Raw genomic sequence first — 12,104 nt, 5'->3', positions numbered from 1 at the left:
CCACTTCTACCATGTGCTCATACGCATCAAGGACACGGAGCACAGTGTATGCACGGGCACGCTGCACACACCCAGTATAGACAAGAAAGATGCGTTATACGGACGGGCACACAGCACAGATCCAGTATAGACAAGAAAGATGCGGTATATGGACGGGCACACTGCACAGATCCACTATAGACAAGAAAAATGTGGTATACGGACGGGCACACTGCACAGATCCACTATAGACAAGAAAAATGTGGTATACGGACGGGCACGCTGCACAGAGCCAGTATAGACAAGAAAGATGCGGTATACGGACGGGCACACTGCACAGATCCAGTATACACAAGAAAGATGTGGTATACGGACAGGCACGCTGCACAGTTCCAGTATAGACAAGAAAGATGTGATATATGGACGGGCACGCTGCACAGATCCAGCATAGACAAGAAAGATGTGGTATACAGACGGGCACGCTGCACAGATCCAGTATAGACAAGAAAGATGCAGTATATGGATGGGCACGCTGCACAGATCCAGCATAGACAAGAAAGATGCGGTATATGGACGGGCACGCTGCACAGATCCAGTATAGACAAGAAAGATGCGGTATATGGATGGGCACGCTGCACAGATCCAGTATAGACAAGAAAGATGCGGTATATGGACGGGCACTCTGCACAGATCCAGCATAGACAAGAAAGATGCGGTATATGGACGGGCACGCTGCACAGATCCAGTATAGACAAGAAAGATGCGGTATATGGACGGGCACGCTGCACAGATCCAGTATAGACAAGAAAGATGCGGTATATGGGACGGGCACGCTGCACAGATCCAGCATAGACAAGAAAGATGCGGTATACGGACGGGCACGCTGCACAGATCCAGTATAGACAAGAAAGATGTGGTATACGGACGGGCACGCTGCACAGATCCAGTATAGACAAGAAAGATGTGGTATATGGACGGGCACGCTGCACAGATCCAGTATAGACAAGAAAGATGCGGTATAAGGACGGGCACGCTGCACAGATCCAGTATAGACAAGAAAGATGCGGTATACGGACAGGCACACTGCACAGATCCAGTATAGACAAGAAAGAAGCGGTATAAGGACAGGCACGCTGCACAGATCCAGTATAGATAAGAAAGATGCAGTATCTGGACGGGCACGCTGCACAGATCCAGTATAGACAAGAAAGATGCAGTATACGGACGGGCACACTTCACAGATCCAGCGTAGACAAGAAAGATGTGGTATACAGACAAGCACACTCCACAGATCCAGTATAGACAAGAAAGATGCAGTATAAGGACAGGCACGCTGCACAGATCCAGTATAGACAAGAAAGATGCGGTATACGGACGGGCACGCTGCACAGATCCAGTATAGACAAGAAAGATGTGGTATACGGACGGGCACGCTGCACAGATCCAGTATAGACAAGACGTGAAATACGTACGGCACGCTGCACAGATCCAGTATAGACAAGAAAGATGCGGTATATGGACGGGCACGCTGCACAGATCCACTATAGACAAGAAAGATGTGGTATATGGACGGGCACACTGCACAGATCCAGCATAGACAAGAAAGATGTGGTATACGGACGGGCACGCTGCACAGATCCAGTATAGACAAGAAGCGGGAAAATGTATGGCACGCCGCACAGATCCAGTATAGATAAGAAAGATGCAGTATCTGGACGGGCACGCTGCACAGATCCAGCGTAGACAAGAAAGATGTATACGGACGTGCACGCTGCACCGATCTAGTGTAGACAAGAAAGATGCGGTATACGGACGGGCACGCTGCACAGATCCAGTATAGACAAGAAAGATGTGGTATACGGACGGGCACACTGCACAGATCCAGTATAGACAAGACGCGAAATATGTACGGCACGCTGCACAGATCCAGTATAGACAAGAAAGATGCGGTATATGGATGGGCACACTGCAGAGATCCAGTATAGACAAGAAAGATGCGGTATATGGGACGGGCACGCTGCACAGATCCAGCATAGACAAGAAAGATGCGGTATACGGACGGGCACGCTGCACAGATCCAGTATAGAGAAGAAAGATGTGGTATACGGACAGGCACGCTGCACAAATCCAGTATAGACAAGAAAGATGTGGTATATGGACGGGCACGCTGCACAGATCCAGCATAGACAAGAAAGATGCGGTATATGGATGGGTACGCTGCACAGATCCAGTATAGACAAGAAAGATGTGGTATACGGAGGGGCACACTGCACAGATCCAGTATGGACAAGAAAGATGTGGTATACGGACAGGCACGCTGCACAGATCCAGTATAGACAAGAAAGCTGCAGTATACGGACGGGCACACCGCACAGATCCAGTATAGACAAGAAAGATGCAGTATATGGACGGGCACACTGCACAGATCCAGTGTAGACAAGAACGATGCGGTATAAGGACAAGCACGCTGCACAGATCCAGTGTAGACAAGAAAGATGTGGTATATGGATGGGCACACTGCACAGATCCAGTATAGACAAGAAAGATGTGGTATACGGACAGGCACGCCGCACAGATCCAGTATAGACAAGAAAGATGTGGTATACGGACGGGCACGCTGCACAGATCCAGTATAGACAATAAAGATGCGGTATATGGACGGGCACGCTGCACAGATCCAGCATAGACAAGAAAGATGTGGTATACGGACGGGCACGCTGCACAGATCCAGTATAGACAAGAAGCGGGAAAATGTACTGCATGCCGCACAGATCCAGTATAGACAAGAAAGATGCGGTATATGGACGGGCACGCAGCACAGATCCAGCGTAGACAAGAAAGATGTTGTATACGGACGTGCACGCTGCACAGATCCAGTGTAGACAAGAAAGATGCGGTATACGGACAGGCACGCTGAGGATCCAGTATGGATAAGAAAGATGCAGTATACGGATGGGCACGCTGCACAGATCCAGTATAGACAAGAAAGATGCAGTATACGGACGGCACAGTGCACAGATCCAGTATAGACAAGAAAGATGCGGTATACGGACGGGCACACTGCACAGATCCAGTGTAGACAAGAAAGATGTTGTATACGGACGTGCACGCTGCACAGATCCAGTGTAGACAAGAAAGATGCGGTATACGGACGGGCAAGCTGCACAGATCCAGTATAGACAAGAAAGATGTGGTATACGGACGGGCACACTGCACAGATCCAGTATAGACAAGAAAGATGTGGTATACGGACAGGCACGCTGCACAGATCCAGTATAGACAAGAAAGATGCGGTAAATGGACGGGCACGCTGCACAGATCCAGTATAGACAAGAAAGATGCGGTATACGGACGGGCACGCTGCACAGATCCAGTATAGACAAGAAAGATGCGGTATATGGACGGGCACGCTGCACAGATCCAGTATAGACAAGACGCGAAATACGTATGGCACGCTGCACAGATCCAGTATAGACAAGAAAGATGCGGTATATGGACGGGCACGCTGCACAGATCCAGTATAGACAAGAAAGATGCGGTATATGGACGGGCACGCTGCACAGATCCAGTATAGACAAGAAAGATGCAGTATACGGACAGGCACACTGCACAGATCCAGTATAGACAAGAAAGATGCGGTATACGGACGGGCACACTGCACAGATCCAGTATAGACAAGAAAGATGCAGTATACGGACGGCACAGTGCACAGATCCAGTATAGACAAGAAAGATGCGGTATACGGACGGGCACACTGCACAGATCCAGTGTAGACAAGAAAGATGTGGTATAGGGACGGGCACGCTGCACAGATCCAGTGTAGACAAGAAAGATGCGGTATACGGACGGGCACGCTGCACAGATCCAGTATAGATAAGAAAGATGCGGTATCTGGACGGGCACGCTGCACAGATCCAGTGTAGACAAGAAAGATGTGGTATAGGGACGGGCACGCTGCACAGATCCAGTATAGATAAGAAAGATGCAGTATCTGGATGGGCACGCTGCACAGATCCAGTGTAGACAAGAAAGATGTGGTATAGGGACGGGCACGCTGCACAGATCCAGTATAGATAAGAAAGATGCAGTATCTGGATGGGCACACTGCACAGATCCAGTGTAGACAAGAAAGATGTGGTATAGGGACGGGCACGCTGCACAGATCCAGTATAGACAAGAAAGATGCACTATACGGACAAGCACACTCCACAGATCCAGTATAGACAAGAAAGATGCAGTATAAGGACAAGCACACTGCACAGATCCAGTATAGACAAGAAAGATGTTGTATACGGACGTGCACGCTGCACAGATCCAGTGTAGACAAGAAAGATGCGGTATACGGACGGGCAAGCTGCACAGATCCAGTATAGACAAGAAAGATGTGGTATACGGACGGGCACACTGCACAGATCCAGTATAGACAAGAAAGATGTGGTATACGGACGGGCACGCTGCACAGATCCAGTATAGACAAGAAAGATGCGGTATATGGACCGGCACGCTGCACAGATCCAGTATAGACAAGAAAGATGCGGTATACGGACGGGCACACTGCACAGATCCAGTATAGACAAGAAAGATGCGGTATATGGACGGGCACGCTGCACAGATCCAGTATAGACAAGACGCGAAATACGTACGGCACGCTGCACAGATCCAGTATAGACAAGAAAGATGCGGTATATGGATGGGCACACTGCACAGATCCAGTATAGACAAGAAAGATGTGGTATACGGACGGACACGCTGCACAGATCCAGTATAGACAAGACGCGAAATACGTACGGCACGCTGCACAGATCCAGTATAGACAAGAAAGATGCGGTATATGGATGGGCACACTGCACAGATCCAGTATAGACAAGAAAGATGCGGTGTATGGACGGACACGCTGCACAGATCCAGTGTAGACAAGAAAGATGCGGTATAAGGACAAGCACGCTGCACAGATCCAGTGTAGACAAGAAAGATGTGGTATACGGACAGGCACGCTGCACAGATCCAGCATAGACAAGAAAGATGTGGTATACGGACGGGCACGCTGCCCAGATCCAGTATTGACAAGAAAGATGTGGTATACGGACGGGCACACTGCACAGATCCAGTATAGACAAGAAAGATGCGGTATATGGATGGGCACACTGCACAGATCCAGTATAGACAAGAAAGATGCGGTATATGGGACGGGCACGCTGCACAGATCCAGCATAGACAAGAAAGATGCGGTATACGGACGGGCACGCTGCACAGATCCAGTATAGAGAAGAAAGATGTGGTATACGGACAGGCACGCTGCACAAATCCAGTATAGACAAGAAAGATGTGGTATATGGACGGGCACGCTGCACAGATCCAGCATAGACAAGAAAGATGCGGCATAAGGACAGGCACGCTGCACAGATCCAGTATAGACAAGAAAGATGTGGTATACGGAGGGGCACACTGCACAGATCCAGTATAGACAAGAAAGATGTGGTATACGGACAGGCACGCTGCACAGATCCAGTATAGACAAGAAAGCTGCAGTATACGGACGGGCACACCGCACAGATCCAGTATAGACAAGAAAGATGCAGTATATGGACGGGCACACTGCACAGATCCAGTGTAGACAAGAACGATGCGGTATAAGGACAAGCACGCTGCACAGATCCAGTGTAGACAAGAAAGATGTGGTATATGGATGGGCACGCCGCACAGATCCAGTATAGACAAGAAAGATGTGGTATACGGACGGGCACGCTGCACAGATCCAGTATAGACAATAAAGATGCGGTATATGGACGGGCACGCTGCACAGATCCAGCATAGACAAGAAAGATGTGGTATACGGACGGGCACGCTGCACAGATCCAGTATAGACAAGAAGCGGGAAAATGTACTGCATGCCGCACAGATCCAGTATAGACAAGAAAGATGCGGTATATGGACGGGCACGCAGCACAGATCCAGCGTAGACAAGAAAGATGTTGTATACGGACGTGCACGCTGCACAGATCCAGTGTAGACAAGAAAGATGCGGTATACGGACAGGCACGCTGAGGATCCAGTATGGATAAGAAAGATGCAGTATACGGATGGGCACGCTGCACAGATCCAGTATAGACAAGAAAGATGCAGTATACGGACGGCACAGTGCACAGATCCAGTATAGACAAGAAAGATGCGGTATACGGACGGGCACACTGCACAGATCCAGTGTAGACAAGAAAGATGTGGTATAGGGACGGGCACGCTGCACAGATCCAGTGTAGACAAGAAAGATGCGGTATACGGACGGGCACGCTGCACAGATCCAGTATAGATAAGAAAGATGCAGTATCTGGACGGGCACGCTGCACAGATCCAGTATAGACAAGAAAGATGCACTATACGGACAAGCACACTCCACAGATCGAGTATAGACAAGAAAGATGCAGTATAAGGACAAGCACACTGCACAGATCCAGTATAGACAAGAAAGATGTTGTATACGGACGTGCACGCTGCACAGATCCAGTGTAGACAAGAAAGATGCGGTATACGGACGGGCAAGCTGCACAGATCCAGTATAGACAAGAAAGATGTGGTATACGGACGGGCACACTGCACAGATCCAGTATAGACAAGAAAGATGTGGTATACGGACAGGCACGCTGCACAGATCCAGTATAGACAAGAAAGATGCGGTAAATGGACGGGCACCCTGCACAGATCCAGTATAGACAAGAAAGATGCGGTATACGGACGGGCACACTGCACAGATCCAGTGTAGACAAGAAAGATGTGGTATACGGAGGGGCACACTGCACAGATCCAGTATAGACAAGAAAGATGTGGTATACGGACAGGCACGCTGCACAGATCCAGTATAGACAAGAAAGCTGCAGTATACGGACGGGCACACCGCACAGATCCAGTATAGACAAGAAAGATGCAGTATATGGACGGGCACACTGCACAGATCCAGTGTAGACAAGAACGATGCGGTATAAGGACAAGCACGCTGCACAGATCCAGTGTAGACAAGAAGCGGGAAAATGTACTGCATGCCGCACAGATCCAGTATAGACAAGAAAGATGCGGTATATGGACGGGCACGCAGCACAGATCCAGCGTAGACAAGAAAGATGTTGTATACGGACGTGCACGCTGCACAGATCCAGTGTAGACAAGAAAGATGCGGTATACGGACAGGCACGCTGAGGATCCAGTATGGATAAGAAAGATGCAGTATACGGATGGGCACGCTGCACAGATCCAGTATAGACAAGAAAGATGCAGTATACGGACGGCACAGTGCACAGATCCAGTATAGACAAGAAAGATGCGGTATACGGACGGGCACACTGCACAGATCCAGTGTAGACAAGAAAGATGTGGTATAGGGACGGGCACGCTGCACAGATCCAGTGTAGACAAGAAAGATGCGGTATACGGACGGGCACGCTGCACAGATCCAGTATAGATAAGAAAGATGCAGTATCTGGACGGGCACGCTGCACAGATCCAGTATAGACAAGAAAGATGCACTATACGGACAAGCACACTCCACAGATCGAGTATAGACAAGAAAGATGCAGTATAAGGACAAGCACACTGCACAGATCCAGTATAGACAAGAAAGATGTTGTATACGGACGTGCACGCTGCACAGATCCAGTGTAGACAAGAAAGATGCGGTATACGGACGGGGAAGCTGCACAGATCCAGTATAGACAAGAAAGATGTGGTATACGGACGGGCACACTGCACAGATCCAGTATAGACAAGAAAGATGTGGTATACGGACAGGCACGCTGCACAGATCCAGTATAGACAAGAAAGATGCGGTAAATGGACGGGCACGCTGCACAGATCCAGTATAGACAAGAAAGATGCGGTATACGGACGGGCACACTGCACAGATCCAGTATAGACAAGAAAGATGTGGTATACGGAGGGGCACACTGCACAGATCCAGTATAGACAAGAAAGATGTGGTATACGGACAGGCACGCTGCACAGATCCAGTATAGACAAGAAAGCTGCAGTATACGGACGGGCACACCGCACAGATCCAGTATAGACAAGAAAGATGCAGTATATGGACGGGCACACTGCACAGATCCAGTGTAGACAAGAACGATGCGGTATAAGGACAAGCACGCTGCACAGATCCAGTGTAGACAAGAAAGATGTGGTATATGGATGGGCACGCCGCACAGATCCAGTATAGACAAGAAAGATGTGGTATACGGACGGGCACGCTGCACAGATCCAGTATAGACAAGAAAGATGTGGTATACAGACGGGCACGCTGCACAGATCCAGTATAGACAAGAAGCGGGAAAATGTACTGCATGCCGCACAGATCCAGTATAGACAAGAAAGATGCGGTATATGGACGGGCACGCAGCACAGATCCAGCGTAGACAAGAAAGATGTTGTATACGGACGTGCACGCTGCACAGATCCAGTGTAGACAAGAAAGATGCGGTATACGGACAGGCACGCTGAGGATCCAGTATGGATAAGAAAGATGCAGTATACGGATGGGCACGCTGCACAGATCCAGTATAGACAAGAAAGATGCAGTATACGGACGGCACAGTGCACAGATCCAGTATAGACAAGAAAGATGCGGTATACGGACGGGCACACTGCACAGATCCAGTGTAGACAAGAAAGATGTGGTATAGGGACGGGCACGCTGCACAGATCCAGTGTAGACAAGAAAGATGCGGTATACGGACGGGCACGCTGCACAGATCCAGTATAGATAAGAAAGATGCAGTATCTGGACGGGCACGCTGCACAGATCCAGTATAGACAAGAAAGATGCACTATACGGACAAGCACACTCCACAGATCGAGTATAGACAAGAAAGATGCAGTATAAGGACAAGCACACTGCACAGATCCAGTATAGACAAGAAAGATGTTGTATACGGACGTGCACGCTGCACAGATCCAGTGTAGACAAGAAAGATGCGGTATACGGACGGGCAAGCTGCACAGATCCAGTATAGACAAGAAAGATGTGGTATACGGACGGGCACACTGCACAGATCCAGTATAGACAAGAAAGATGTGGTATACGGACAGGCACGCTGCACAGATCCAGTATAGACAAGAAAGATGCGGTAAATGGACGGGCACGCTGCACAGATCCAGTATAGACAAGAAAGATGCGGTATACGGACGGGCACACTGCACAGATCCAGTGTAGACAAGAAAGATGTGGTATACGGAGGGGCACACTGCACAGATCCAGTATAGACAAGAAAGATGTGGTATACGGACAGGCACGCTGCACAGATCCAGTATAGACAAGAAAGCTGCAGTATACGGACGGGCACACCGCACAGATCCAGTATAGACAAGAAAGATGCAGTATATGGACGGGCACACTGCACAGATCCAGTGTAGACAAGAACGATGCGGTATAAGGACAAGCACGCTGCACAGATCCAGTGTAGACAAGAAGCGGGAAAATGTACTGCATGCCGCACAGATCCAGTATAGACAAGAAAGATGCGGTATATGGACGGGCACGCAGCACAGATCCAGCGTAGACAAGAAAGATGTTGTATACGGACGTGCACGCTGCACAGATCCAGTGTAGACAAGAAAGATGCGGTATACGGACAGGCACGCTGAGGATCCAGTATGGATAAGAAAGATGCAGTATACGGATGGGCACGCTGCACAGATCCAGTATAGACAAGAAAGATGCAGTATACGGACGGCACAGTGCACAGATCCAGTATAGACAAGAAAGATGCGGTATACGGACGGGCACACTGCACAGATCCAGTGTAGACAAGAAAGATGTGGTATAGGGACGGGCACGCTGCACAGATCCAGTGTAGACAAGAAAGATGCGGTATACGGACGGGCACGCTGCACAGATCCAGTATAGATAAGAAAGATGCAGTATCTGGACGGGCACGCTGCACAGATCCAGTATAGACAAGAAAGATGCACTATACGGACAAGCACACTCCACAGATCGAGTATAGACAAGAAAGATGCAGTATAAGGACAAGCACACTGCACAGATCCAGTATAGACAAGAAAGATGTTGTATACGGACGTGCACGCTGCACAGATCCAGTGTAGACAAGAAAGATGCGGTATACGGACGGGGAAGCTGCACAGATCCAGTATAGACAAGAAAGATGTGGTATACGGACGGGCACACTGCACAGATCCAGTATAGACAAGAAAGATGTGGTATACGGACAGGCACGCTGCACAGATCCAGTATAGACAAGAAAGATGCGGTAAATGGACGGGCACGCTGCACAGATCCAGTATAGACAAGAAAGATGCGGTATACGGACGGGCACACTGCACAGATCCAGTATAGACAAGAAAGATGTGGTATACGGAGGGGCACACTGCACAGATCCAGTATAGACAAGAAAGATGTGGTATACGGACAGGCACGCTGCACAGATCCAGTATAGACAAGAAAGCTGCAGTATACGGACGGGCACACCGCACAGATCCAGTATAGACAAGAAAGATGCAGTATATGGACGGGCACACTGCACAGATCCAGTGTAGACAAGAACGATGCGGTATAAGGACAAGCACGCTGCACAGATCCAGTGTAGACAAGAAAGATGTGGTATATGGATGGGCACGCCGCACAGATCCAGTATAGACAAGAAAGATGTGGTATACGGACGGGCACGCTGCACAGATCCAGTATAGACAATAAATATGCGGTATATGGACGGGCACGCTGCACAGATCCAGCATAGACAAGAAAGATGTGGTATACGGACGGGCACGCTGCACAGATCCAGTATAGACAAGAAGCGGGAAAATGTACTGCATGCCGCACAGATCCAGTATAGACAAGAAAGATGCGGTATATGGACGGGCACGCAGCACAGATCCAGCGTAGACAAGAAAGATGTTGTATACGGACGTGCACGCTGCACAGATCCAGTGTAGACAAGAAAGATGCGGTATACGGACAGGCACGCTGAGGATCCAGTATGGATAAGAAAGATGCAGTATACGGATGGGCACGCTGCACAGATCCAGTATAGACAAGAAAGATGCAGTATACGGACGGCACAGTGCACAGATCCAGTATAGACAAGAAAGATGCGGTAAATGGACGGGCACGCTGCACAGATCCAGTGTAGACAAGAAAGATGCGGTATACGGACGGGCACACTGCACAGATCCAGTATAGACAAGAAAGATGTGGTATACGGAGGGGCACACTGCACAGATCCAGTATAGACAAGAAAGATGTTGTATACGGACGTGCACGCTGCACAGATCCAGTGTAGACAAGAAAGATGCGGTATACGGACAGGCACGCTGAGGATCCAGTATGGATAAGAAAGATGCAGTATACGGATGGGCACGCTGCACAGATCCAGTATAGACAAGAAAGATGCAGTATACGGACGGCACAGTGCACAGATCCAGTATAGACAAGAAAGATGTGGTATACGGACGGGCACACTGCACAGATCCAGTATAGACAAGAAAGATGTTGTATACGGACGTGCACGCTGCACAGATCCAGTGTAGACAAGAAAGATGCGGTATACGGACGGGGAGGCTGCACAGATCCAGTATAGACAAGAAAGATGTGGTATACGGACGGGCACACTGCACAGATCCAGTATAGACAAGAAAGATGTGGTATACGGACAGGCACGCTGCACAGATCCAGTATAGACAAGAAAGATGCGGTAAATGGACGGGCACGCTGCACAGATCCAGTATAGACAAGAAAGATGCGGTATACGGACGGGCACACTGCACAGATCCAGTATAGACAAGAAAGATGTGGTATACGGAGGGGCACACTGCACAGATCCAGTATAGACAAGAAAGATGTGGTATACGGACAGGCACGCTGCACAGATCCAGTATAGACAAGAAAGCTGCAGTATACGGACGGGCACACCGCACAGATCCAGTATAGACAAGAAAGATGCAGTATATGGACGGGCACACTGCACAGATCCAGTGTAGACAAGAACGATGCGGTATAAGGACAAGCACGCTGCACAGATCCAGTGTAGACAAGAAAGATGTGGTATATGGATGGGCACGCCGCACAGATCCAGTATAGACAAGAAAGATGTGGTATACGGACGGGCACGCTGCACAGATCCAGTATA

Source organism: Ranitomeya imitator, chromosome 9 (assembly GCF_032444005.1).
Source record: "Ranitomeya imitator isolate aRanImi1 chromosome 9, aRanImi1.pri, whole genome shotgun sequence".
NCBI classification, from domain to species: Eukaryota; Metazoa; Chordata; class Amphibia; order Anura; family Dendrobatidae; genus Ranitomeya; species Ranitomeya imitator.
Note: the sequence above shows the minus strand (reverse complement) of the source record.